The following is a 26,336-nucleotide window of genomic DNA, read 5'->3' as shown; positions in this document are numbered from 1 at the left end:
AGACAAGAAAACCCAAATCTGCTGAACTGTGTGCAGTGGCCCATGTACATCTGAAATCCCATCCACTGAGAAGGCTGAGGCAGGGGTTTGACAGCAGCCTGTGTAAATTTTGTGAGTCTCTGTCTGAAAATATAATATTCATGAAGAGGACCTGGGGTGCATACGATGGTTGATTTTGATTGTCAACTATACTGGATCCAGAAATGACCAGGCGATTACTAATTGTTTCAGGGTATTCTCAGACACAATTAGATGATACAGCCTCTAATTTAACCGATGTATCCTCTCAAAGAATTCATAATATTTATTCAATTTTAATTATAATATCTAATACAATATAAATGTCACAGAAGACCAGCACTGAGGAGGTAATGTCCTTCTTCTCACACTTATTTCAACTTTAATTACACACATTTAGAAGCTAGTATAAATATTTAATGAGAGAGACATGTGACATTGGTCTTTTTAAAAGATTAATTCATTTTATTTTTAATTACATGTATGTGTGTCTGTGGGGTATGTCCATGTGATTGCAAATGCCTTTGGAGGTCACAGGCAGATTCCTGAAGCTGGAGTAAGTTTGATCTGATGTATGCCAAGCGTGCCTTTGTGCACTGGTGTGTGGGTCAAGGCGTGGAGGAGGGGGAGTTCTCTGAGGCCCGTGACGACATGGCTGCCCTAGAGGAGGATTATGAAGAGGTTGGTGTGGATTCTGTGGAAGGCGAGGGTGAGGAAGAAGGAGAGGAATACTAGCTCATTCCTGCAGCCCCTGAATCATGTCAAACTCAAACTGCAGCTCCAGCACTGGCTGCACGCATGCATTGGTGCTTCTGTGCTCTTTCCATTCTGTGATCACGTCTTCTCCATGTGTGCCTCTCAGTTTTCTATATGTCTCACAGCAAAAGCTTTACAAAAAGAAAAGAAAAAGAAATGGTACCCATAAACTCTCATCAACATGACTAACTAAACACGAACTAAAAATTGACTACATCAAAAGACATGCTACCATGGATGGGGAAAGACCAAGAGGCTTCAGTCGCACATAAAGACTACAGGTAACTAAGGAATACTGAAAAAAGGAGGAATAATCTTCTCCAGGGGAGCTCATACCAGTCACTTATCCAATACCAAATGGTCAGTCCTGAGCACATACATAACCAGCCCCACTTTAAAGACTTTTGCTTTTAGAGTCTATTTTTTTGAGACAGGGTGTCTTATTGTTTTACTGCTGTGAACAGAAACCACGACCAACAACTCTCATAAAGACAGCATTTAATTGGGGCTGGCTTACAGGCTCAGAGGTCCAGTCCATTATCATCAAGGCAGAAGCATGGCAGTGTCCAGGCTGGCATGGTACAGGAGTAGCTGAGAGTCCTGTATCTTCACCTGAAGGCAAACAGAAGAAGACTGGCTTCCAGGCAGCTAGGAGGAGGGTCTTAAAGCCCACCCCCACAGTGACACGCCTACTCCAACAGGGCCACACCTCCACATAGTGCCATTCCCTGGACCAAGCATAGGCAAACCATCACAGAGGATCTTACTATGTATCTCTGGCTAGTCTGAAAGTCTTAGGTTGGTTTCGAGCTCACAGATTTCCACTTTCCTAGGGGGCAGAGGAAAGGTTGGTATCAGTATTTCCATCAGATTTCATCTGCACCACCCCCTGAGCTCCTATTCTATCTGCACCCTGCCCACTAGGAAGGAGAGAACATCCTCTGCTACTACTGAGTTTTGCCCAAGGGCCCTGGTCAAGTAAAGAAGGAGCGAATTACCTGATATTGATATATTAATATCTGAAAATAACTGTCTTTCCTCATGTCATTTCTTTCAGGGCTTTGGTTCCATTGATAAACACAAAAGCAGCACAGTGAGACTCAGAACGGGAGTGTTCTAGTGTTCCAGGGAATAGCTAAATGAACCATTTTTCCTGTTTCCTGAGATTTGGAACTGCAGTAATTCTCAACCTGCAGGCTGTGACCCCTTGGGGGTTGTCTTACTACCCTTTCACAGGAGTAACTTAAGAGCATCAGGAAATACAAATATTTACATTACGACTCATAACAGTAGCAAAATGACAATTATGAAGTAGCAATGAAAACAATTTTGTGATTGGGGTCACCACAACACGAAGAACTGTATTAAAAGGTAGAAGCATCAGGAAGTTTGAGAACCTCAATGGGATGACCTGAATTCAATCCCTCCAATCCCACAAAATACTTGTTACTAATAAGAATTAGAATTGTAAGTCAAAAAGAGGAAAGTTGGATTCTTATCTGAAAAACATCGATCCATACTGGGCATGGAGTTTGATGGGAGCGGAGGGCTAGATGTGGGGTTAGGCGAAGTGTGATTATTTTTCTACTACAGAATTTGGATCTGTCACTTGGAAGGAGGCAAAATAAAGGGGAGTGTGGGTGGGGAGCAGAAGGAGTGGTTAAGGGAGCTCTGTCTCCTGGAAGGAACCTAATGACATTTTTAGTACTGGCAAGGATCTCTGAGCCTCTCCTGTGTGTCTATCTCCTGTGACTCAAAACCCAACCACGATCATATCTTTCTAGGAAGAGAGTAAAAGCAAGTCTGCACTGCTCTCCTCTATTTCCATGGAGAATAAATGGCTAGCCCTCATTCCTCCTGCTTGACCCACTCTCTCCAGCTTACTGTGTACAGGCCTCTCCTGCCATCATTATTTCCGAGGCTTCTCAGCTTCAGTCACCTCCAAGGATACCATCTTGGAAAATGGGCCATTGCCCTGTTCCCCGAGATTTGGAACTGAACTGGAGGCACATTCAGTTCTCCTGGCTGTGCTACCCTCTCCTGTTCTCCTTAACAGTCCCAAATTCACACTGAATTCCCAAACCAGGTTCTGTGCCTGTGCCAACTGCCTGTTGAGATGCTCTGAGTTGGTCTGGGTTAGCAGATCTCACCTATGCAGCGATAATCGATAACAGTGTTCACCTGCAACGCTGGTGGGAGCTCCAGTAATGACTCCACTGAGGAACTGGTTCACAAGGCTGTCTAGCTTACTTTGTTTTTGACACAGGGACTATAACACAGGGCCTTATCAGGCCAGATACATGAGCTCTTCCAGGGATCTACACTTCCACTTAACGTTGGTGACGTTATTGTTCACCCACACACAATGGCTTATGGTGAAAGATCTCTTTATCATCCCCAGAGTGAAGCTTTCATGTTAGTATGCAATGGCACACAGGGAGAGGACTGTCCCATCCCTGGTCTTCATCACAACTGTAGCCCTGAAGTCTTTGTAAGACCACAGATAGGCTTCTCTCATCCTTTGTCCAGTAGAGATCGCCAACTGCTGTCCTGAACTCAGTGGATTTTTTTGGCCCAGTCTACAGATGACACTGCCATCACTACACACTTCTTCCTGATCCCTTTGTATTTCCCAGCCGCTGACATGATGTCTCATTCCCACACAGTATACACGGCAGACAATAAGAATGCTGTCACTTAACTCTTCACTGTAGAAATGTTCCTTTCAATGTTCTCGCACTTGATCTGTAGGACTTCAAAGTTGTGCCGCTGATTCTGAATGCCAATCATGTTCTTCTCTTCACTAGCCTTCTTGTTTTGCTGTCTAGGGCTGAGACAAGGTGAGAGAAGAAGGTGACAGTGAATTCCCACAGCTGCCCACTCCATTATCCACTACCTTCTGCCTGCAAAGCCTGCACACTCCCTTTCTTCCCTGTGCCAGAGCCTGCTGCCAAAGCAAGCCCTCTGCTAAGGCAATCTTGACTGCCCTACCTGGTTTCTCTGGGTAGCCCTGGCTGTCCTATAACTCACTTTGCAGACCAGGCTGACTTCAGACTCGGAAATTTGTTTCTGCCTCCCAAGTGCTGGGATTAAAAGTGGAAGCCATCTTGCTCAGGGAAAAGAAAATCTTTCAAATCAAGAGATGGGCTAATGAATCAAAGAGAATTGTCTTTTAAAAAGGATAATACAAATTAATACTGCTTTGAAATTCCATCCTACCCTGATGAGAATGTTCTCGACCAAGAAAACAAGTGACAACAAATGCTGGTAAGGATGTAGAGAGTGAGGACCCTTTAGCCACCTCTGACGGGAATGTAAACTTGTATATCTAGTATAGACATTAGGAGAGAACTTCTTCCAAAACCTGATACTCAATATACCATGTGACCCAGTTCTTCAACCCCTGAGCAGGTCCTCAAAGGCTCAAAGTCAGTGGCCTACAAATACCTTCACAGTTACGTCAACTGCAGCCCGGCTTACAACATCCAGGATATGCAACAGGCCTGGATTATAATCAGTGAATGGTTAAAAAATGTGGTATGTGTACATGACAGAGGTTTGAAATTTGATGTCATGAGCAGAAGAAACAATGACAACTTCTTTGACAGGCTTTAATCACAAAAAATGACCAAGTTCTGAAATCTTCAGGAAAATGGGTAGAACTCAAAATATGATATTTAGTATTTAACCAAGGCTGAGAAAGATTTCATACATCTATCTATCTCCTAAGCAGTGTGCTTTCTATTGCTGTGAGAAAACACTTAGACAAAAAGCAAATTGAGGGGGAAAGGTTTACAGCATCTCATAACTTACACCATCGTGATGTGAAGTCAGGGCAGGTACTCAACGCAAGATCCTGGAGGCAGGAAGAGAGAAAACCAAAAGCTGTGGAGGAACACTGTTTACCGCCTCGTCTTCTAGGGCATGCTCAGCCTCCTATCTTATATGACTCAGGAGAACCTGTCCATAGCTGATGCTTTGAGCCTTCATCTATCAATCAGTAATCGGAACAGCAGTAGCAGCAACAACAACGATGAAGATGATGATGACGACAACAATAAGGAAAGAACAACAAATCACTGACAATCAGATGAAAACATTTTATCAATTGGGTTTCCTCTCCCCACATAACTCTAGCTTATGTAAAGTTGAAAAACAACAAAAGAAAACCAGGGCAACTGTCCCCTTGTTACCATGACACACCTATACGTTACTATTAGACCATAACCCTTTATTATTTAACCTCAAGATCTCATATTAATATTAATATAAAAATTAAACATAGCTTAAAATTTAAAAGCTCCATGTTCTTTTTTAAAATTCAGGCTCCTTAAGATATCCAAAGTCTGCAGCCCCTGGCAGTGGGCAAACAGACACCTTGTTTGTAGTGTTGTTCCTATATCAGTCAGGGCAGAGCAGATGCAGGCACAACAGTCCTTTGTTCGTCCTAGCTTGCTGCCTGGCTTGGTGGCCAAAGCTATTTCATGCCTAGCGTACATTAAAAAAAAAAGAAAGAAAAAAAAGATATCTAAAGTCTGGCAAAAATTCCTAAGTTTCTTGACTGTGGGTTCCCCTAAAATAACAAAAAGTACATATTTCTTATTGTAAGAGGAAGTACAAGGTGACAGTCACAGTTAAATCAAAGTAAAACCGAAATTCAGCAGGGTAAAAAAATGTGATTGCTTGCTGTCTGGGATCAACTCATGATCGTCTGGGCTGTAAAAGGCTAAGGCATCTCCACTTCTTTGGCTCTGCCTTTAAAAACTCAGGCTAGGGTTGGGGATTTAGCTCAGTGGTAGAGCACTTGCCTAGCAAGCACAAGGCCCTGGGTTCGGTCCCCAGCTCCAAAAAAAAAAAAAAAAAAGAAAAGAAAAGAAAAAAAAACCAAAACAACAAAACTCAGGCTACCTCCACTTGACAGGACCCCTGTCCTTGCTGATCATCCCGCTGTCCTGACATCTCCAAAATGCTACATGCTCCAGAGCACTTTCACTAATGGCCTCTGGGACTGTGCCGGGAGGACTTCTACTTTGTTGCATGGTGCTAAGCCTCAGCTTGTCTTTCTGGTTCTTAGGTTCTGAGGTTTGGGCGGCACCCGAGGCTGCACCCGAGGCTGCACCTTCACCATTTGCCCCTTCTGGACTCTCACGGTGCTTCCCCGTGCCTTGATTAGCCGCTGTCTTCCACACAGCACTCAGTGGCATCTTTGCAGGTGTGGCACTGCCCCCAGTGGGCTGGGCCTTCTCATATCAACCGTCAGTCAAGAAAGCGCCCCACAGACTTGTCTAGATGCTTTCTAATGGAGGCCTTTTCAGTTGAGCTTCCTTTTCCCAGATGACTTTGTAGCATTTGCCATATATCAGAAAGATGAAGTCTTAAGGCAGGAGTGTAGAAAAGACAGTAGAACACAGTGGAAAGAGGAATTTGTATACATACATACATACATACATACATACATACATACATACATACATGATATATGATATAGTGCAGGACTCTAGGCAGCCCCGGCACAGCAAGCACAACTCTGGCAGCCTTGCCCTTCTCCCCCTTCCCCAGCCTTGCTAAAAACCATTAGACTCCATTCCTGAAGCTAGCCCCAAGGCCTATTCCCTTATTTGGCCACTTCCTCCTCCTGAGGCTGACCACCAAGGTTCAGCTACCAGAGCGTTGAAGTCCAACAACCAGGTGTCCCCTTGGCTCACCCAGTTAACACAGCCAATCAAAATTAAACACTTCATGCTAACGTGGGTTTCCCCCTTATACCTTTATAAACGGCCATCTTCCTGTGTGCCATGTCTGTCTCCTCTCTATCCAGACAGAGGGGCAGTCCTCTGTCCCCCAGGAGAAGTACCCCTTCTCCCTCTCCCTTGTTCCCTTCTTCTCCCTCATCCTCTACCTCCTGTCTTTGTCTCTTATTCCTGCCTCATTGTCCCTCTGAGGCAAATAAATCTCCTTTGTGCTGGGAACTTGATCTTGGTGTCCCGAGACAATACTGATCCCCAATGCATATATATATATATATATATGTATATATATATATATGAGATATTATAGAGGGCAAGAGGTCCTTTGCATATAGATAATAAGCACTGGAGAAGTCAGGAAAGTTAAACAATGCGGGCTTATGTCTTCAAAGGAAGAAGCTGTACCTGTCCTGGGATGCTGGGAAAAATTGGAATTTACAATGTAGTGATCTTTTGCTATCTGCACAGCCAAGCTTCACCTTTATTCCCCAGAATTTATGCTTTGCTTATCCCAGGCTCTTTCCCCCTAAATCTTAAATCATAAAATATTCTAGGTCATAAACCATCCTTATGAATTATGTCACTTTTACTTTGCAACTAAGAGAGTTCTGTTATCTTTGGGCTGGGTCAATCCTGATGGGAACAGGCATTATGCTTGCCTCAGTCACTCTCCCTAGACCCTAAATCTTGGGCACTATTTCTGATAAAGCCAGATGTACTCTGTAAAGAATTTCAACACAAACACGCTCGAAGCTCTGCTATACTCATGGGACTTAGTTAACTGTTATCAGACCCCCCCCCCCTCCACAGATGATGCTGTGCTTAAATATGGCTGAAATAAATGACCTGTTCTCAGGCTCTTGAAGTTTGAGCCACTGACAGTTAACTAAGTTGAGGTAAACCAAGTTTCATTCTTACCTCACCCAAATCATTTCCCTGCCGACCACAGAACCTGCAGGGACTCCTGCCCTGCAATATAAACAATATACAATATATAATATACAACACACATACAATACATAATACACAGTAAATATATAATATGTAATGTGTATTGTAACACACATTACATATATGTATATATTAATATAATATATAATATGCACATATATAACATGTAACAAAATATTTATTATGTATTATAATATAAATAATAAGGACACTATGAAGAGGAGGAAAAGCACTACAGGGGAGAAATGGGGGCAGACAAAGGCAAAGAGAGGGAGAAGGACCAAATAGCATGCTTTGTATCACATGTGGAACATAAGCTATCTATCTATGCACATGGATGAATGCACATGTAACATGCAAGCAGTACAGGGCTAATTGTCAGGAAGACATTATGTGTGCAGATGTAAGTATGGTGCAATGGTACCTGCGTATGAAAAGGCCATAATGAGGACTGCTGCAAGGAAAAAAAAGTGAAGTCCTACAAGTTGTCCTTGGACCTGCACACAGGTGACATGGCTGTGTGATCTCCCCATGTACTAAGTCTTTTTTTTTTCTTTTTTTCTTTTTCTTTGGAGCTGGGGACGGAACCCAGGGCCTTGTGCTTGCTAGGCAAGCGCCCTACCACTGAGCTAAATCCTCAACCCCATGTACTAAGTCTTAACAAAGAACATGCAACTGTAATTATTTTACAGTGGAAGTCATTATTTTGCACACTAACTCAAAACATTGATCAAAACATTCTCACAGAAAAGAAGACCAGATCCTCTCCACTGTTTCAGGTCTAGTGGAGGCCGGCTAGGATTAGTAGTTCTGAAAGGCAAACATGAGTTAGAAATATTGCTCGGTTGTAGAGTACTTGCCTAGTTCATGTGAGGACTTCGGTTCCATCCCTAGCAACAAGGGCGTGCTCGCGTATACGCAGAGGCACAAATGGGTGGGTCCAATTGTACACACTTGTAATCCTAGCACTTGGGAGGTAGAGGCAGGAAAATAGGTTGTTCAGGGCTATCCTTAAATACATAGTGAGTACAGGGCTACCCTGGCCAAAGTGAGACACTGAGTTGACAAAACAAAACAAGCCCTCGACAATGAAAGTGCCAGACAAAAAGTACAAAGAAACAACCCCAACCTTAAGAAATAAAAGCAAAACCCCAGGACAAAAGCAAAACCAAGAAATGTGATATGCATGGAAGATCATTTTGTTAGCTACAAATGGGGTTTCCGAAACCAAAGGTGTTGTGGGGTTTCTACCCCATCTTATAATTTCATTCCCAAATAAAAGATACAAACACACACACACACACACACACACACACACACACACACACACACACATTATATATATATATATAGCCTTAAAGCACCAGAGCTGGGCAGACCTCAACTCTCTGTGTTATTTTCTACTTCCCTGGCAGTAACTCTGAGATATCACTTACCATGTCCCACTTGGGCCACTCCTATTACTACTGGCCAACCTCATGGCCATGTGGTCACGATCCACCTACCCCATGGTGACTTCTTGCCCCTGTGCTCTTCTTTCTTCTTTTCTCATGGTCCCTGCCTGAGATTCCAGGCTCCTCCCCCTCTCTTCTGAGCAGTCCAGTCTGCAGACATCTTTATTATCCAAACAGGGATAAGTTGGGGGGTAAGGTTTATGTAACAAAAGCTCGTGTATGTGAGGATCTCCTTGTTTTGGAGCAGCCGGATCTCAGGGTACAGAATTTGGCATTTGAATACTAGCAGACCAACCCACTATACAAAGGGATACTGTTGTATCTTCTTAAAATTGAGTATATGTCTGAGATGAAACAAAACTCTGTATGGCTCAGATGCATTTAAGTGTACAAAGCTAAAAATAAAAGTGACTTTTGGTAAGCTATCTTAGTCAGTGTTCCGTCATTGTGACGAGACACCATGGGCAAGGCAACTCTTATAAAGGCAATCATCGAGTGGGGGTTGGCTTACAATTGCAGTTCAGTTCATTGTCACCATGGCAGGGAGTGTGGTGTGACACAGGCAGACATATCAGCTGGAGGACCTGAGAATTCTACATCTTCATCCATAGGCAGAGAGGGAGGGGGAGGGGAAGAGGAAGTGGGAGGAAGAAAGAGGGAGAGGGAGGGGAGAGAGAGAGAATTCTGGACACTGAATTTAGCTTGAACTTTTGAAACCCGAAAGCTCACCCCCAGTGACACATCTACTCTAACAAGGTCACACCACTTAATCCCTCTAAAGTAGTGACCCTGCAGGGACCATTTCTATTCAATGGTGGCAGGGTGGCAAAGCAAGCAATCCAGAGCGAGCTGGGGAAGGGAACTTGGTCACATGGGAACAGTAGCATGATTCTAGCCAAGTTGCAAGGCAACCTTCCTGCTAAGGCCATTGGATAGAGAACCCATGTAGTGCCATGATCCTCAAAGGTTTGAAGCAATCAGAGACATAGACTGGAGCTTTTACAGAAGAAGAAACAGTTATGATCCTTTTTAGTAGCTTTTCTCTTTTGTTACTTTGTAGGTCCTTCTGTCTCCTTTTCTTGCAAACATCAGCCTCCTTCCCAGTTCCCAGGCCAGCCCCTTCCACAGTGTCCCCCAACAGCTCCTCCCTCAGTTCCCCAAAAGTGTGCTTTTTATTTTTTTTTAAGATTTATTTATTTTATGTATGGGTACTCTGTCCCTGTCTTCAGACACACCAGAAGAAGGCATCAGATCCCATTACAGATGGTTGTGAGCCACCATGTGGTTGCTGGGAATTGAACTCAGGACCTCTGGAAGAGCAGCCAATGCTCTTAACCACTGAGCCATCTCTCCAGCCCCCAAAAGTGTGCTTAAACAGTCCCTTCTCGCATTTTCCCCACTACATGCAGCTCCAAATTATAACCAGTGTTCTAACCTATCTGCTCAGTTCAGCTTCTCCTGGTTCACACGCCCCAAATGATCGTCTCACTCTCTTAGCCCAATTCTCTTTCCACTGTCTTCTAACAATGTGGTCTCTGGTGCAGCTCAGCTTCTCCTGGCTCAAGCGTCTCCTATTTTCACTCTGCTCGATCTTTTCTGCACCAACTGTCTTCCCTTCTCTAGCCCTATCCAGTTTTCTTTCTTCTCGCACCAACTGTCTTCTCTGATCCCACTAGGAACATACTCTTCAGACACCTGCGCCTATTCCACCTCTGTTAGCGTTTTGTGGGTTTTTATATCCTCTCCTGTTCCCACAAGTCCTAGAGGCCCTGAAGGTAGTAGGGCAAAGCAGTTCTCTTAAAGGGCCAGGCACAAAATAAATCACACTACTTTTTAAAAAAATTAAATTATGATGTGAGTTTGCAAGCATGTGACCAAAACTTTTGTGGGTGTGATTTGCATGTGTATGTGGGTCTATGTAGAGACCGAATGTTGATGTCCAGGGCATTCGTTGGTCACTTTCTATCTCATATTCTGAGGTCTCTCCAGCTGATTTGGCCAGTTAGCTAGATGTCTTGATATTGCAGTTCTTCATGTCTGCTTAGAGGACTGGGATTACGGTCAGGCTACCATACCTACCCAACACATATGTAGGCTCAAAACTGGAGAGACACGAGATAATGAGCGAGCATAAGGTTGGGGCATGGTGGGAAAGAAGACCTGAGAAAGACCTGATTCAAGTTTGGTAAAAGCAGGCAGTCTTTTCTCAAAAAGTCTAAGTATTAAAGACACCATAGGAGCACATTAAATGCATGATGAAGGAAAATTCTTTCACACGGCAAATTAGGAGTAGGAGTTAAGCATTGGCCATTGGTACTGTGATGGCTAGTCTGAGTTGTCAACCTGAGTACTTCTACAATCAACTGAAATTGAGGCTGCCGGCTATTCCTGGGAGGGATCTAAATGAAGGAACGCACTGCAGTCCTCTTCTGAAGATGTGGCCAAGAGCCTCCAGGACTTCAGGGAGAGGAGGAGCAGGGCATCTTCCTCTCTCCTCTCTCCATCTTCTCTGTCTTCCTTCTCCAATTTCTGCACAGCCTCCCCGCCCAGGTTCTCCAGTCTGACCGCCTTTCTTTTTTTTTTTTTTTTTTTTTCCGGAGCTGGGGATCGAACCCAGGGCCTTGCGCTTCCTAGGCAAGCGCTCTACCACTGAGCTAAATCCCCAACCCTCTGACTGCCTTTCTAAACAGTTTGCTTATTTGTCTTGGTAGCTGACACAGCCATGGAGCCACAGCAGGCAGAGATCACAGGACACTCAGGGCAGCTGGGCTCTCAGCGGAGCTGCTGTGGGTGATCGGTGGAGTCTTCAGCTTCCAGGGACAGTTTCGCTGGTCCAAACGATGGCGAAGTTTCTGAGGATTGAGATGCACGTGTGGTGGTGTTTCTGGAGGCTAAAGCGCAGGTGCCAAGTGGTTCCAAATAGCTGGGTTCAGTTTGTCTCAGGGGCACCTCTGGAGGTTCCGCCTGGTTCTATTCAGTCTCTAGAGGGCAGACTCGAGTCCCTGACCTGGCTCTCTGCCTTGTCCAGAGCCTTTCTGTGCTGGTTGTGAGGTGACTGCAGATAAGAACGTGTCCAGCAGGGGGCGCGATGTACCTGGATTCTCTCCAGGAACACAGTCTTAGCTGGGAAGAAGAGCTAGACTCCAGGTTCTCAAATATTGTTTTCCTGTGCATTTTCAGGTACTCTTTGCCTTGGCAAACAATACAAAATTAAAGGTTTTTCTTGCTGCTCCCAAACCCCGTGGGAGAGAGACCTCACCGCCTGATCAGGTGGGCACTCCTGAGGCTGCAGAGCGGAGGAGACCACCAACACTGCCCACCCCTGCCCACATCCCTGGCCCAAGAGGCAACTGTATAAGGCCTCTGGGTTCCCGTAGGGGAGGGCCCAGGAGCGGCAGGATCCCTGCGCCTGAGACACCGCCAGAACCTGAAGGAAACAGACCGGATAAACAGTTCTCTGCACCCAAATCCCGTGGGAGGGAGAGCTAAACCTTCAGAGAGGCGGACACGCCTGGGAAACCAGAAGAAACTGCACTCTGTGCACATCCAGACGCCAGAGGAGAACACCAAACGCCATCAGGAACCCTGGTGCACGGAGGCTCCCGGAAAGAGCGGCGCAGATCTTCCCGGTTGCTGCCTCCGCGGAGAGGACTTAGGCAGTACCCCACAAGCAAACTTGAGCCTTGGAAACGCAGGTAGGACCAACTTTTCCCCTGCAAGAAACCTGCCTGGTGAACTCAGGACACACAGAGGCAAAATTCCTCTAGGACCGGGCACTTCCTGTGTTTACCGGAAGTCCCACACCCGCGGATCCCGGCCCGCAGCAGCTCTCTGCTCCCAAACCCCGTGGGAGAGAGACCTCACCGCCTGATCAGGTGGGCACTCCTGAGGCTGCAGAGCGGAGGAGACCACCAACACTGCCCACCCCTGCCCACATCCCTGGCCCAAGAGGCAACTGTATAAGGCCTCTGGGTTCCCGTAGGGGAGGGCCCAGGAGCGGCAGGATCCCTGCGCCTGAGACACCGCCAGAACCTGAAGGAAACAGACCGGATAAACAGTTCTCTGCACCCAAATCCCGTGGGAGGGAGAGCTAAACGTTCAGAGAGGCGGACACGCCTGGGAAACCAGAGGAGACTGCACTCTGTGCACATCCAGACGCCAGAGGAGAACACCAAACGCCATCTGGAACCCTGGTGCACGGAGGCTCCCGGAAGGAGCGGCGAAGATCTTCCCGGTTGCTGCCGCCGCGGAGAGGACTTGGGCAGTACCCCACGAGCAAACTTGAGCCTTGGAACCGCAGGTAGGACCAACTTTTCCCCTGCGAGAAACCTGCCTGGTGAACTCAAGACACAGGCCCACAGGAACAGCTGAAGACCTGTAGAGAGGAAAAACTACACGCCCGAAAGCAGAACACTCTGTCCCCATAACTGGCTGAAAGAAAACAGGAAAACAGGTCTACAGCACTCCTGACACACAGGCTTATAGGACAGTCTAGCCACGGTCAGAAATAGCAGAACAAAGTAACACTAGAGATAATCTGATGGCGAGAGGCAAGCGCAGGAACCCAAGCAACAGAAACCAAGACTACATGGCATCATCGGAGCCCAATTCTCCCACCAAAGCAAACACTGAATATCCAAACACACCAGAAAAGCAAGATCTAGTTTCAAAATCATATTTGATCATGATGCTGGAGGACTTCAAGAAAGACATAAAGAACTCCCTTAGAGAACAAGTAGAAGCCTACAGAGAGGAATCGCAAAAATCCCTGAAAGAATTCCAGGAAAACACAATCAAACAGTTGAAGGAATTAAAAATGGAAATAGAAGCAATCAAGAAAGAACACATGGAAATAACCCTGGACATAGAAAATCAAAAGAAAAGACAAGGAGCTGTAGATACAAGCTTCACCAACAGAATACAAGAGATGGAAGAGAGAATCTCGGGAGCAGAAGATTCCATAGAAATCATTGACTCAACTGTCAAAGATAATGTAAAGCGGAAAAAGCTACTGGTCCAAAACATACAGGAAATCCAGGACTCAATGAGAAGATCAAACCTAAGGATAATAGGTATAGAAGAGAGTGAAGACTCCCAGCTCAAAGGACCAGTAAATATCTTCAGCAAAATCATAGAAGAAAACTTCCCTAACCTAAAAAAAGAGATACCCATAGGCATACAAGAAGCCTACAGAACTCCAAATAGATTGGACCAGAAAAGAAACACCTCCCGTCACATAATTGTCAAAACACCAAACGCACAAAATAAAGAAAGAATATTAAAAGCAGTAAGGGAAAAAGGTCAAGTAACATATAAAGGCAGACCTATCAGAATCACACCAGACTTTTCGCCAGAAACTATGAAGGCCAGAAGATCCTGGACAGATGTCATACAGACCCTAAGAGAACACAAATGCCAGCCCAGGTTACTGTATCCTGCAAAACTCTCAATTAACATAGATGGAGAAACCAAGATATTCCATGACAAAACCAAATTTACACAATATCTTTCTACAAATCCAGCACTACAAAGGATAATAAAGGGTAAAGCCCAACATAAGGAGGCAAGCTATACCCTAGAAGAAGCAAGAAACTAATCGTCTTGGCAACAAAACAAGGAGAATGAAAGCACACAAACATAACCTCACATCCAAATATGAATATAACAGGAAGCAATAATCACTATTCCTTAATATCTCTCAATATCAATGGCCTCAACTCCCCAATAAAAAGACATAGATTAACAAACTGGATACGCAATGAGGACCCTGCATTCTGCTGCCTACAGGAAACACACCTCAGAGACAAAGACAGACACTACCTCAGAGTGAAAGGCTGGAAAACAACTTTCCAAGCAAATGGTCAGAAGAAGCAAGCTGGAGTAGCCATTCTAATATCAAATAAAATCAATTTTCAATTAAAAGTCATCAAAAAAGATAAGGAAGGACACTTCATATTCATCAAAGGAAAAATCCACCAAGATGAACTCTCAATCCTCATCTTCGGTTGGTTTATATACAAGTGTGCAATTTCTAGGCTTGAAAGTAAAATGATGCTATCTGGTGCTGGATAGAGGAGCCTTATTTTTTATTATGGCAGCTTGCTATTTTTGTAATATGGTGATTTGGTTGAACACATTAAAGTACAGTAGTAACTGATCTCCCCCTCTTCCTGGATGAGTGAGGAGATGATTAAATGTTGATGTCAGCATCCATGAGCATATTCAGATGAGCTTCTGCTTCTGTTGAAAAGGATGCTGTGTTTGATTGTGGTCCGAAGCTTTGAAGCACTACTTGGCATCTCCTTCCTTGGAGGTCTCACTGTTTAAACATAACAGATTTGATAGCTTGTTGGTAAGGTGAGGTCCAGCTTGTCTCCACTAGGTCATCTTCATGTGAATCCGGTGGTTATACGGTTTTGTTCTAGGGATATTTCATTTTTTTAATAACGGTTTTAGCTGACATTCATGGAGAGAATGAATCCTTAGAAGTGTGCCACTAGTGAAAGGAAATCCTGTCTAGAGTATGTTTCTTTACAAAGCTGTGTCACACCATCCTTTGGGCCCTCTGCTGGAAAAGTAGAATCAAGTCTCAAATAATGCCTTTTAAATTGTATCCTCTAGTATTATAGATGTAGGACAGTACTGTATCATACCTCTGTGGATGTAAAATAGCTTGTACCTGCTTTATGATACGTAGTAGTGACCGTGCTTTATCAGAGCTGTTTTTAATGATGTTGCTCAGAATGTTTTCTTTCCAGATGATGATTGAGAAGCTAATTTAAAAAAAATGGTGCCAGGTACCACAAGAGTAACAGAACTGTGCTGTTTTCTCGGGTTTTGTTTTTTTACTTTTTTTTTTTAATGGAGTGTGCTGGATGTCTCTACAGTTTTGTTCAGATGACTGCAGAACCTGGAAAAGCTGTTGCTGCTGTTGATGCATAACACACTGCTATTATTGGTCTTTTTATATAAATATAAATATATATATACAGATATATAATTTGAATTTTTTGAAACTTTACCTGTGCTGTCAACTTTCGAAAAAAGTATCCCCGTTTACTGTGTTGAGTTGGCACTGTACAGAAATTAACAGCCATATTGGTCTAGAAATGTTGAACTTAAGTTTTTTCCATTTGTACAGGGGTAACACACTGTATTAAATATGTAAGGTCTTATATACGTGGGTTTGATTACAAAAACTAATAAAGTATTCTCTAAATAAAAAAAAAATAAAGGTTTTTCTTGTTTTTAAAGTTTTTTTCACAATGAAGTCAACTTTACTCAGAGGCAACAATTTTGGGGGCTGTGTCTTAGTTACTGTTCTATTACTATGAAGAGACGCCATTGAGCAAGACAATGCTTATAAAAGAGTCATTCAATTGTGGGCTAATTCAGAGGGTTAGTCTGTGACCATCATGGTGGGAAGCAGACAGGCAGTAGTTCAGAGTGTTACGTCCTAACCACAGGCAGCAGGCAGAGAGCAAGACACTGGGCCTGGACCCCCAAAGCCTACTCTCAGTGGCACACTTTTTTCAACAAGGTTATACTTCCTAATCCTTCTCATATAATGCCACTCCCTGATGATCAAGTATGATCCATTGGGGGGGGTGCATTGGCATTCAAAGCACTACATGAGTCAAAAGAGAAATAAAGAAATGAAATCCTTTCTAGAACTGATTGAAAATGAATACACAACATACCCAAACTTATGGGATACCATGAAGGCAGTTCTAAAGGAGAGGTTCATAGCATCAGGGGCTTATATAAAAAACATGGAGAGATCTCATACTAGGAACTTAAATGCACAAATGAAAATGCTGGAACAAAAAGAGAAAATCACACTCCGAAGGAGTAGATGTCGAGAAACAACCGAACTCAGGGTTGGATTCGATAAGATACACACACACACACACAAAAAAATCCATGAAACAAAGAGTTAGTTCTTTGGAAAGTTATAGAAGGACAAACACTTTTATAAATTAATTAAAAGGTGGGGAGAGAATGTTCAAATGAAAAAAATAGAAATGAAAGGGAGAGATAACAACAGACACCAAGGAAATCCACAGAATCATAAGAACATACTTTAAAACCTAGACTCTACCAAATTGGAAAATCCAAAAGAAATTGATAATTTTCTCTGTATATACCACTTATCAAAGTTAAAGCAAGATAAGCAAATTAGATAGATCTGCAACTCCAACTGAAATAGAAGCAGTCATTAAAATATCTGTGATGGCTTATATAGGCTTGTCCTATGGAGTGGCAATGTTAGAGGGTGTGGTCCTGTTGGAGGAGGTGTGTCACTGTGGGTGTGGGCTTTAATACCCTAGTCCTAGCTGTCTGGAAGCCAGTATTCTGCTAGCAGCCTTCAGATGAAGATGTAGAACTCAGCTCCTCCTGCACCATGCCTGCCTGGATGCTGCCATGCTCCCGCCTTGATGATAATGAACTAAACCTCTGAACCTATAAGCCAGCCCCAATTAAATGTTATCTATTATAAGACTTGCCTTGGTTATGGTGTCTGTTCACTGCAGTAAAATCCTAACAAAGACAATATTATCACCTTCCCCCCAAAAATCCCAGGGCCAGATTGTTTTAATGCAGAGTACCACCAGAGTATTTTTAAAAATGAACTCTTATTTATGTGAGTCTTTCGCCTGGATGGATATCTGTCCATGTCAGTGTGCCTGGTGCTTTCAGAAGCCAGCAGTGTATCTACTGGAACTGGAGTTAGAGAGGGTTGTAGGCCATGATATGGGTGTTGAAAGTTGAACCTGGTCCTCTGAAAAAGCAGCAACTACTTTTCCAGACTTTTAAAGAAGAGTTAATGGCAATACTCCTCAAAGTATTCCACAAGACAGAAACAGAACGAACCAGGCCCAATTCATTTTATAAGGCCACAGTTACTCTGGTACACAAGCCACATAAAACACTAAAAATCAAAGAGAATTATAGACTAATTTCTCCTATAAAAACATACAGGCATAAACCCCCACCTCAATAATTTACTTGCAAACCAAATCCAAGAACACATCAAAAAGATGAAGCACCATGATCAGGGAAGGCTTCATTCCAGAGATGTAAGCATGGTTAAACATACAGAAATAGATAAATGTAATTCACCATATGAACGACCTGAAAGATAAAAACCACATTAGATGCAGAAAAGACCTCTGACAAACTCCACACCATTTCATGATAAAAGTCCTGAAGAAAGCAGGGATACAAGCGACATGCCTCAACATAATAAAAGCAGTTTAAAATTCAACTAAAATCAGGAATAACACAAAGTTGCCCACTCTCTCCATACTTGTTCAATATAGTACTTGAAGCCTTAGCTACATCAATAAGAAGACAACTGAAGGAGATCAAAGGGAAACAAATTGGAAAGGAAGAAGTTCAAATATCTGTATTTGCAGATGATATGATAGTGTATATGTAAGTGACCCTAAAAATTCTACCAGGAAACTCCTACAGCACATAAACATTTTCAGCAAAGTATATGAATAAAAACCTAACCCACAAACATCAGTAGCCTCCTATATACAGATGTCAAATGGACTGAGCAAGAAATCAGAGAAACGATGCCTTTCACAGTAATCTCAAAGAAAATATTGTGGGGTAATTCTAGCCAAGCAAGTGAAAGACTTGGATGATAAAAACATCAAGTCATTGAAGAATGAAATTAAAGAAGATTTCAGAGCATGGAAATCTTTCCAATGGTCATTAACATAGTAAAAATGACCATCCTATACAAATCAATCTATAGATTCAATGCAATATCCATCAAAATTGTAACACAATTCTTTATAGATATTGAAAGGACAGCCTTCCGGTTGCCATCTGTGCCTGGAGCTGACCCTGTGCTACAGCTCTCAGTACACAGATCCCACCAGGAGAGAGCTGGTCTCCCAGGAGTGCTGACACACAGGCTTACAGGAGGTGTGAAACCACTGTCAGAGCAAGACCAGCTAACACCAGAGATAACCAGATGGCAAGAGGGAAGTGCAAGAAACTAAGCAACAGAAACCAAAGCCACTTAGCAACTTCAGAACCCAGTTATCCCACCGCAGCAAGTCCTGAATACCCTAACACAGTGGAAAAGCAAGATTTGGATTTAAAATCACAACTCATGCTGATGCTAGAGGACTTGAAGAAGGACATAAATAACTCACTTAAAGAAATACAGGATAACACAGGCAAACAGGTAGAAGCCCTTAAAGAGGAAACAAAAATCCCTTAAAGAATTACAGGAAAATACAATCAAACTGGTGAAGGAATTGAACAAACCATCCAGGATCTAAAAATGGAAAGAGAAACAATAAAGAAATCACAAAGGGAGACAACCCTGGAGATAGGAAACCTAGAAAAGAAATCAGGAGTCATAGATACAAGCATCACCAGCAGAATAGAAGAGATAGAAGAGAGAATCTCAGCGGTAGAAGATTCCATAGAAAACATTGCAAAAAGTTCCTAACCCAAAACATACAGGAAATCCAGGACTCAATGAGAAGATCAAACCTAAGGATAATAGGTATAGAAGAGAGTGAAGACTCCCAGCTCAAAAGACCAGTAAATATCTTCAACAAAATCATAGAAGAAAACTTCCCTAACCTAAAGAGATGCCCATGAACATACAAGAAGCTTACAGAACTCCAAATAGATTGGACCAGAAAAGAAACTCCTTCCATCACATAATAGTCAAAACACAAAATGCACAAAATAAAGAAAGAATATTAAAAGCAGTAAGGGAAAAATGTCAAGTAACATATAAAGGCAGACCTATCAGAATCACACCAGACTTCTCACCAGAGACTATGAAAGCCAGAAGATCCTGGACAGATGTCATACAGACCCTAAGAGAACACAAATGCCAGCCCAAGTTACTGTATCCTGCAAAACTCTCAACATAGATGGAGAAAACAAGATATTCCATGATAAAACCAAATTTACACAATATATTTTCAAAAATCTAGCCCTACAAAGGATAATAGATGGAAAATTCCAACACAAGGAGGGAAACTACACCCTAGAAAGAGCAAGAAAGTAATCTTCTTTCAACTAACCCAAAAGAAGAGAGCCACACAAACATAATTCCACCTCTAATGACAAAAATAATAGGAAACAACAATCACTGGTCTCTAATGTCTCTCAACATCACTGGACTCAATTCCCCAATACAAAGACATAGACTAACAGACAGGATACATAAACAGGACCCAGCATTTTGCTGCATACAGGAAATGCACCTCAGTGACGAAGACAGACACTTCCTCCGAGTAAAAGGCTGGGAAAATTTTTTTCCAAGCAAATGGTCCCAAGAAACAAGCTGGAGTAGCCATTCTAATATCAAATAAAATCCACTTTCAGCTGAAAGTTATCAAAAGATAAGGAAGGACACTTCCTACTTGTCAAAGGAAAAATCCACCAAGATGAGCTCTCAATCCTAAATGTCTATGCTCCAAATGCAAGGCCACCTACATACATGAAAGAAACCTTACTAAAGCTCAAAGCACACATTGCACCTCACACAATAATAGCAGGAGATTTCAACACCCCACTCTCATCAATGGACAGATCATGGAAACAGAAATTAAACAGAGACACAGAGAAACTAACAGAAGTTATGAACCAAATGGATTTAACAGATCTGTAGAACATTTCATCCTAAAACAGCACCTCATGGTAGCTTTGGCAAAATTGACCAAAAACAGACCTCAACAGATACAAGAAGATTGAAATAATCCCATGCATCCTATTTCATTATCACGGACTAAGGCTGATCTTCAATAACAACAAAAATTACAGAAAGCCCATATACACATGGAAGTTGAACAATGCTCTACTCAATGATGACCTGGTCAAGGAAAAAATAAAAACAGAAATTAAATACTTCTTAGAATTTAATGAAAATGAAGGTACAACATACCCAAACTTATGGGACACAATGAAAGCTGTGCTAAGAGGAAAACTCATAGCGCTGAGTGCCTGCAGAAAGAAACAGGAAAGAGCATATGTCAGCAGCTTGACAGCACACCTAAAAGCTCTAGAACAAAAAGAAGCAAATACACCCAGGAGGAGTAGAAGGCAGGAAATAATCAAACTCAGAGCTGAAATCAACCAAGTAGAAACAGAAAGGACTATACAATCAACAAAAACCAGTACCTGGTTCTTTGAGAAAATCAAAATAGATAAACCCTTAGCCAGACAAACTAGAGGACACAGAGATTGTGTTCAAATTAACAAAACCAGAAATGAAAAAGGAGACATAACAACAAAATCTGAAGAAATAAAAAAGCAGATCCTACTACAAAATCCTATTCTCAACAAAACTGGCAAATCTAGATGAAATGGACAATTTTCTAGACAAATACCAGGTACCAAAGTTAAATCAGGATCAGATAAACCATCTAAACAGTCCCACAGCACCTAAAGAAATAGAAGCAGTCATTAGAAGTTTCACAACTAAAAAAAAGCCTAGGTCCAGATGTGTTTAGTGGAGATTTCTATCAGACCTTCATAGAGACCTCACACCAGACTGCTGTCTGCTCCCTGGAAGAGGGTGTATCTTCAGACAGACCTGAGGGTCCACTGCACTCAGCATTTGGTAAGAACCTTCCCCCACAAGTCCCACAGCAACTGCTGGGGGCCAGTCGACTCAGGGACCCATCATCCCCTCAAAACCCCATCCACCAAATACCAATCCCCATCTGCCTGGTCTGCTGGGACAGACTGCTAACTAGTTCACTCCCTGGAAGAGGCTATAATACCAGAGGATCCACTGCACTCAGCATTTGGTGAGAACACTCCCACCCCCGCGCCAAGTCCCACAGCCCCTGCTGGGGGCCAGAGGACTTGGGGACCCACCACTTCCCCTCCCCACCTGCAGAATCCCTTTCTGCCTGGTCCTTTCTGTTGGGACAAACTGCTAGCAAGCCTGCTCCCTGGAAGAGGTTATATCCTCAGACATACTGGATGACCTGTTACACCCAAAACACTTGACATCATATCCTGAAGCATACCAGAAGAACCATGCACTCAAAACATTTGATACCACATCCTGAGCCATCCCAGGAGATCTACTGCACCCAGGGCATCTGACACCACAACCAGACATATCCTGGGAGATCTGCTGCACCCAGGCCAACTGGCATTCCAGGAGATCCGCTGCATGGAGGGAAACTGAGAGCACAGCATGAAGGCTCCCCAGAGATCTAATGCACACAGGGCACCTGAGATCTCCAGCATGTCTGCTCCCCACCAAAAGCCCAAAACAATTCTTCAAAGGCATGGAAAGAGCAATTCTCAAATTCACCTGGAAAGGCAAAAAAAAAAAAAAAACCATAATAGCAAAGATAGTTCTTAACAATAAAAGAACATCCGGGGGAATCACTATCCCTGAACTTAAGCAGTATTACAGAGCAATAGTGATAAAAACTGTATGGTATTGGTATAGAGACAGACAGATAGACCAGTGGAATAGAAATGAAGACCCGGAAATGAACCCACACACTTACACACACTTGATCTTTCACAAAGAAGCCAAAAATATACAATGGAAAAAAGAAAGCATCTTCAATAAATGGTGCTAGTCTAACTGGCTGTCTGTATGTAGAAAAATGAAAATAGACCCACATTTGTCATCATGCACAAAGCTCAAGTCCAAGTGGATCAAGGACCTCAACATAAAACCAGATACACTCAAACTAATAGAAGAGAAAGTGGGAAAGAGCCTTGGACTCATTGGCCCAGGCAGAAGTTTCCTAAACAGAACTCCAATGGCACATGCTCTAAGATCAAGAATTGATAAATGGGACCTCATGAAACTGGAAAGCTTCTGTAATGGAAAGGACATAATCAATAAGACAAATCTGCATCCTATAGATTGGGAAAAAAACCTTCACTAACCCCACATCTGATAGAGGGCTAATATCTTTATAGAACTCAAGAAGTTTACCACCAAAAAAACCAAACAACTCAATCAAAAAATGGGGTATAGAACTAAACTGAGAATTCATAATAGAGGAATCTCGAATGGCTGAGAAGCACCTAGAGAAATGTCAAGGTCAGAGAAATGCAAATCAAAACAACCCTGAGATTCCACCTCACACCAGTCAGATGGCTAAGATCAAGACCTCACGTGACAACACATGTTGGTGAGGATGGGGAGAAAGAGGAACACTCCTCCATTGCTGGTGGGATTGCAAACTGGTACAACCATTCTGGAAATCAATTTGGGGGTTCCTCAGAAAATTGGAAATAGACCTACCTAAAGATCCAGAAAGACCACTCTTGGGAATATACCCCAAAGATGCCCCACCAGTGTTCCACTATGTTCATAGCAGCCTTATTTGTGATAGCCAGAAGCTGAAAACCCAGATGTCCCATGGCAGAAGAATGGATACAGAAAATGTGGTTCATTTACACAATGGAATATTACTCAGCTATTAAGAACGAGGACATTGGGGTTGGGGATTTAGCTCAGTGGTAGAGCGCTTGCCTATCAAGCGCAAGGCCCCGGGTTTGGTCCCCAGCTCCGAAAAAAAGAAAAAAAAAAGAACGAGGACATCCTGAGTTTTTTAGGCAAATGGATGGAACAAAAATATATCATCCTGAGTGAGGTAACTCAGACCCAAAAGGACATGCATTGTATGTTCTCAGTAATAAGTAGATATTAGCCACAAAAAAGTCCTAGAGACCTGGATATGAGAGGCACCCAGGACTCAATGAGGGTGACCTTAGCCGAAATGCCTAACTCTGGGGAGATAGAATCTGGAGACTACCTCCATTAGATAGACAGTGTCCCCAGTGTAAGGATAGGGTCACTAACCCATCTTCAAATTTTTTGACCCAGAATTGTTCCTGTCTAAAGGAAGTGAAGGGACAAAAATGGAGCAGAGCCTGAAGGAAAGGCCATCCAGTGTCTAACCCGACTTGGGATCCATCCCATGGGCGGTCACCAATCACTGACACTCTTACTGATGCCATGTTGTGCTTGCAGACAGGAGTCTGGCATGGCTGTCCTCTGAGAGGCTCTACCAGCAGCTGACTGAGACAGATGCAGATACAGTTAACAATTGGACTGAGGTGAAAGGGATGGCAACCCCATAGGTAGACCAACAGTGTCAACTAGACTACTCAGAGCTCCCAGAGTCTAAGCCACCAACCAAAGAGCATACATAGGCTGGTCTGATCCCCTCCCCTCAACATATATGTAGTAGAAGACTGCCTTGTCTGACCTCAGCGGGAGAGGATGTGTCTAATACTGTAGAGACTTGATGCCCCAGGGAAGGGGGATGTCTGAGGGTGAGGGTGAGGGGAGAGTGAGGGTGGACTGGGAGGGGGCAACATTTGAGATGTAAATAAATAAAATAATTAATGAAGGAACGGGGATGGGAATGGGGGGGTCAAGATCAGATGTGGGGAGAGACAGGAGAGAGGGCCAGACAGGAGAACAGATGGAAATTGGCAGCTGGCGAGAGTCGGGGATGTGGGGAGATCTCTAGGACTTGCCAGAGCCCTAGGATGGGGGAGGCTCCCAGGAGACTATGGGGGTAACTTTAATTGAGACTCCTAGCAGTGGGGATATGGAACCTGAAGTGGCCACTTCCTGTAGCCAGGCAGGACTCCTGGGGGGAGAGATAAGGACAGCAACCCACCCACAAAACTTTCAACCCCAAATTTGTCCTGTCTACAAGAAATGCAGGGACAAAGATGGAGCAGAGACCGAGGGAACAGCCAACCAATTACTGGCCCAATTTGAGACCTATCTTATGGGCAAGCACCAATCCCTGACACTAATTGACATTAATGATACTCTAGCACAACTGTCCTCTGAGATGCTCCATCTAGCAGTGACTAAGACAGATGCAGAGACCCACAGCCAAACACTGGATGGAGGTCAGGGACTCTTATGGAGGAGGTAGGGGAAGGATTGAAGGTTCTGTGGGGGTTAGGAATTCCATGGGTAGAACAGAGTCAACAACCCTGGACCTTTGGCAGCTCTTGGAAACTGAACCACCAACCAAAGAACAAACACGGGCTGGACCTAGGCCTCCCTGCTAATATGTAGCAGATGTGCAACTTGGTCTTCATGTGGGTCCCCTAACAACTGGAGCAGGGGCTGTCCCTAAATCTGTGGAATCTGTTCCACAATAGGGCTGCTTTGTCTGGTCTCAGTGAGAGAGTTTGTACCTAGTTCTGCAGAGACTTGATGTGCCAGGGTCGGGGGTACCAAGCGGGGAGGCCTCTACCCTCTCAGAGGAGAAGGGGAGGGATTGTGAGGAAGGGCTAAGGGGAACATGGGGGCGGGATCTGGATGTAAAGTGAATAAATAAATTAATGGAAAAATTATAGTTAGGTTTTATGCTGACTTAATAAAATTGCAATGTAGGTTCTCCTCAGATCCTTCACTAGGCCTGGATCGTTAACTTCCTTTCCTGTACCAGACAGTATCACCTGTTTTTTTTTTAATTATTTATTTTATATACATGAGTGCTCTGTCTTCAGACACAACAGAAATGAGCATCAGATCCCATTACAGATGGTTGCGAACCACCATGCTGGTGGTGGGACTTGAACTCGGGACCCCTGGAAGAGCAGTCAGTGTGCTTAACCACTGAGCCAGCTCTCCAGCCCTCTCACCTGATTTAAAAAAGTATGATTTCTTACCATCTATTGAGCTTGACTTTGATTTGTTTTTCCAAGTTCTCAGGTTGCACCAATAAGCAATTTATTCGCACTCTTTTCTTTTCCAAATGTAGGCACTTAGGGCTGTATATAAACTTCCCTTTTACTGTTTCTCAAAGGGTTTGGTGTGCTATGCTTCCATTTTACTTAGTTCCGGGAATATTTAAATTTCTTCTTGACCCATCCATCATTCAGTAATGAATGAATGTCCATGAGTGCATATACTTAGAGCTGTGTTTATCGCATAATGGCTAGGCAGGACACATGGAATTATTTGAATTTTTCTGTATTTATTGGGGCTTGTGCTGCAGCATGTGCTCCACTTCGGAGAAGGCCCCCTGTGCTGCTGAGCAGAGTGTGCATTTGTATACACTTGGGCTTCGAGTTGAATATTCTGTAAATACCTCATAGGTACATTTAATATAAGACGTCATTTAATTCTGAACTTTCTGTTGATTTATTTATTTTTGGTCCAGATGGCCCATCTATAGAAGAAACTGGAGTGCTGAAATTGCCTCCTGTCATTAAGTTTGTGTTAATCTGGAGTCTTAATTCCATTAATACGTTTTCTGAAATTGGGTGCACCAGGGTTTTGTGCATATTTGCTTAGTATTATAGTATTTTATTAACTGATTGATCCCTTGATTAAAATGAAGTACCTCTGTCTACAGCTATAGCTTCAAGCAGTATATTGAGAAGGAGTGGGGACAGTGGATAGCCC

General features: G+C 43.3%; 1 long non-coding RNA gene across 10 annotated transcripts in view; it reads right to left on the bottom strand.

Annotated features, from left to right (window-relative positions):
- Positions 1-286: 286 nt before the first annotated feature.
- The window catches only part of LOC147998150 (uncharacterized), a 49,321-nt gene continuing 23,271 nt past the window's right edge, over positions 287-26,336 (bottom strand). For 4 of the 10 annotated variants that reach the window (XR_015646914.1, XR_015646912.1, XR_015646907.1 and 1 more), the window contains 5 exons: positions 7,440-7,490; positions 4,588-4,630; positions 3,477-3,604; positions 1,292-1,386; positions 461-905 (listed from right to left, as the gene is read on the bottom strand). This is a non-coding gene — a long non-coding RNA (uncharacterized LOC147998150). Of the gene's footprint in view, positions 906-1,291; positions 1,387-3,476; positions 3,605-4,587; positions 4,765-7,439; positions 7,491-7,896; positions 9,526-26,336 lie in introns of those variants that run through there. The other 6 variants (XR_015646911.1, XR_015646915.1, XR_015646913.1 and 3 more) reach the window with 4 other exon arrangements.

The sequence above is a fragment of the Rattus norvegicus genome, chromosome X (assembly GCF_021556685.1).
Source record: "Rattus norvegicus strain SHRSP/BbbUtx chromosome X, alternate assembly SHRSP_T2T, whole genome shotgun sequence".
NCBI lineage: Eukaryota > Metazoa > Chordata > Mammalia > Rodentia > Muridae > Rattus > Rattus norvegicus.
Note: the sequence above shows the minus strand (reverse complement) of the source record. Positions and strands in the feature narration are given on the sequence as shown.